This window comes from Prionailurus viverrinus, chromosome B2, assembly GCF_022837055.1.
Source record: "Prionailurus viverrinus isolate Anna chromosome B2, UM_Priviv_1.0, whole genome shotgun sequence".
Classification (NCBI taxonomy): Eukaryota; Metazoa; Chordata; class Mammalia; order Carnivora; family Felidae; genus Prionailurus; species Prionailurus viverrinus.
In genome coordinates, this window is record NC_062565.1 from 117,826,967 (window position 1) to 117,830,494 (window position 3,528).

Here is a 3,528-nt window from a genome sequence, read left to right on the forward strand (position 1 = left end):
TCTGTGAGAAACCAGATCTTAATCCATATCAGTACATATATATCTTCCTTATTCTTTTTATGGCTATATATTATCTCTTTGTAAGAATTAACTATAATTTTTAAAACTAGTCCCATACAGATACATTTTTTGCAACTTATTTTGTTCTTCTAAACAAAGCTGCAGTAAGTGACCCTGTACCTATGTTATGTCACACACGTAGGGGCAAATCCATAGGACAGAATTAGAAATGCTGATCAAAGATTTAAGTGGATTTGTAATTTTGATATATGTTGCAAAACTTACAAACTCATGCTTTTTTGAACAAAGTAAGTAATTTATGACAGCTTTATAAAAATAGATTGCATCAATGTTATATTAAATTGTGATCAGGTAAATATAACAGAGTTGAATGGCATGTACATACACACATATGCAACTTACATGTTTGGGAGCAAAAATTGATTTAAAAGAATAAAAATTAAGAAAGGTGTAAAGTTGGGGCACTTGGATGGCTCAGTTAGTTAAGGATTCAACTTCAACTCAGGTCATGATCTCATGGTTTGTGAGTTCAAGCCCTGCATCGGGCTCTGTGCTGACAGCTCAGAGCTGGGAGCCTGTTTCGGATTTTGTGTCTCCCTCTCTCTCTCTGCCCCTCCCCCACTTGCACTCTATACCCCTCTCAAAAAAATTAAAAATTAAAAAATTAAAAAAAAAGAAGGGTGTAAAATCTATTACAATATACAAAATATATTGTTGATTGTCCATTAATCTCCTATATCATGAAAGTAATTTGGGAGAGGCCATAAGTTTTGGGCATTTGTTCAGTATTTAGCTGACATAATTTGGCAACTTTTGCATGAGGCCTTGAGGCAGCTGACACTGACTGCACCAGTGAACACAAGGCCTCACCATTTCTAAATTCCAAGTTCATGGTGGCCATGGGAGGAGATAGTGCTTGTCATTACAGAGGCAAGATTTCAGAGTGGGGTGGAGCTGTATTCCAGGCAAAGACTGATGGAGACAGACAAGGTGAGTTCTTGGGTTCTTGCTTGGATACTGCAGGTGTTTACAGCTCACAGATATGGGCTAGTAAGTGATATAATGAAATATCTCTGGGGGGGGGGGGTGGATTTTTTTTTAAATCTTAACATTTTCAAATAGTTTAAAGAAATGAAAATTCTTAGTTCCCTCCCCTCTGTCCCCAAACTAACCATCACAATTTTTCTTTTGGCATTTATTGATCTTTTGCTCATTACAGGGTGCCCTATATCTTCCATTCCATCTTCAGATATCAACTTAAATGCCATCTCCTCCAGAAAATGTCCCAAGTTTCCCTTGAACTCAACAAAATTATTTTTCTTCATACTCCCATAGGACTTTTTACTTTCTCTGCCATAGCATATATTATGATGTATTATAACTGCCTATTTATTTACAAGATTTACACTACATCTTACATCCTAATGGGAGTGCTGACATGTGTCTTATTCAATGCTTTTTTCCTAGAACCCAGGATAGTGCCTGGCATATAGTAGGCACTCAATAAATATTTGTCAAATTAATGAATAAACAGAAGGATTAATTTAGCTAGAACATGGGCTCAACGTATCTGGAAATTTTCATTTAAAAGCCCCAAATCTCCTAGCAACTATTGTATTTTATTAGTTCATTATTTTATTTTATTTTGGAGAGAGAGAGAGAGTGTGTGTGTGAGCAGGGGAGAGGGGCAGAGGGAGAGAGAGAATCTTAAGCAGACTCCACGCTCAGCACAGAGCCTGAGGGAGGGCTCAATCCCACAACCCTGGGATCATGACCTGAGCTGAAATCAAGAGTCAGATGCTCAGCCGACTGAGCCACCCAGGTGCCCCTCATAGCAGCTACTTTAAATAGCAATATTTTCACATCATTTGTTTTACTGTTTCATGTAAAATTCTAGCAAAATAAATACACATGATATCTCTAATGTGGATATAATATGGTTTGGTACAATATAGAAAGCTGTTTTTGGGGCACCTGGGTGCCTCAGTTGGTTAAGCTTCTGATTCTTGGTTTTGGCTCAGGTCATGACCTCACAACTCGTGAGTTCAAGTCCCTATCAGGCTCTGTGCTGACAGCGTGGAGCCTGCTTGGGATTCTTTGCCTCCCTCTGTCTCTGCTCCTCCCCCGCTCTCTCTCTTTCTGTCTCTCTCAAAAATAAGTACACATTTTTTAATAATTAAAAAAAAGAAGAAAGCTATTTTTTTCTCTGTTGTCTCTATTTTCCCTAGTGATATTAGTGCTATTTGCCTTACTTGCCATCAATGCAACTTTGAGCCAAAGAAGAGGAAAATGAATTCTCCACAAAGCAATAGGATAAATCATTTAAGAAAAGTAGCAAACAATAAGTTAGTATAATATACACATAACAGCCCAGTGAAAGCAGTCTTTAAATGGCGCTATTAAGTATGAGATTACTTTTCCATATTGACCAAAATTGATTTATTTTCCTTGGTTTGGTTTCTAAACTACCTTAGGCCAACCAAAGCAAATAGAATCTCAAGATATGGGGTAACTTATTGTCATCTTTTAATTCCAAAAATCTTCCCATGTGTCAACTTACTGTGATCAAGGATCAAGTGAGGAGAAACTCTTGAAAAGACGAAGTGTCAGGAAGATGCTCCTTGCTACCTCTCCACTTTTCTGAAAGGCCAAATCCTATTCATTTATCCTGAGAAGACTTCTCCCGTGCTTCCATTCCAGCCAGAACGTATTATTCCCTTTCCTGGGTTTTTCACATATGTCCCTAGTTCTGTGTTTGATCTTGTGTCTTTGGACAGAAAATGCACTTCTTGGGGGTCCATCCTGAGTTTTCTTGAGCGATCCAGCACAGTGACTCACATATGCTGATGGTCCGTAGGTATTTGTTGGATGCCTTAGCATCTCTGCGGTGACTTGCCCTATTGTCTATGTGGACATCTGATGTAGAGAACCAGGGTATTCAGAGCCGGTGGAAATATGAAGCCAAACTCTTAAAAATACAGAAAGGTTTCAGCAAGTACAAGAGGATTTAAATGAAGAGGGTAAGAATCATTTCAAGGACATCACAGCTTAACTTAAGCACTGGGGACAGACCTGGTTCAAATCTTGACATGAACATTTGTAAGTCTGTATTCTTTGCTAGAGGACTTAAACTCTCTAACCTTTAGCGTATTCATCTGTAAACTGAGGATAATAAGAGCAACTACCTATGTTAGGCAGAATTCTAAGATGGCCCCAAAGGTGTCCCCCAACTGGTACCTACACTCCCATTATAATTGCCTCTCCTTGACTATGGGAGGGACCTGTGATGGAATTTTACTCTGGTGATTAGAGCGTGGTGTGTGACGAAAGTGAAGACATTTTTCAGATGAAATTAAGGCTCCTAATCATTTAACTTGGAGCTAATCAAAAAGGGAGATAATGCTGGGTGGGTCTGACCTAACTAGGTAAGCCCTTAAAAGGAGAGTCCAGGGTTTTCCTGAAGGGAAAGAGATTTTGCTGCCCTGCTTGAAGAAGCAAACTGCCTTG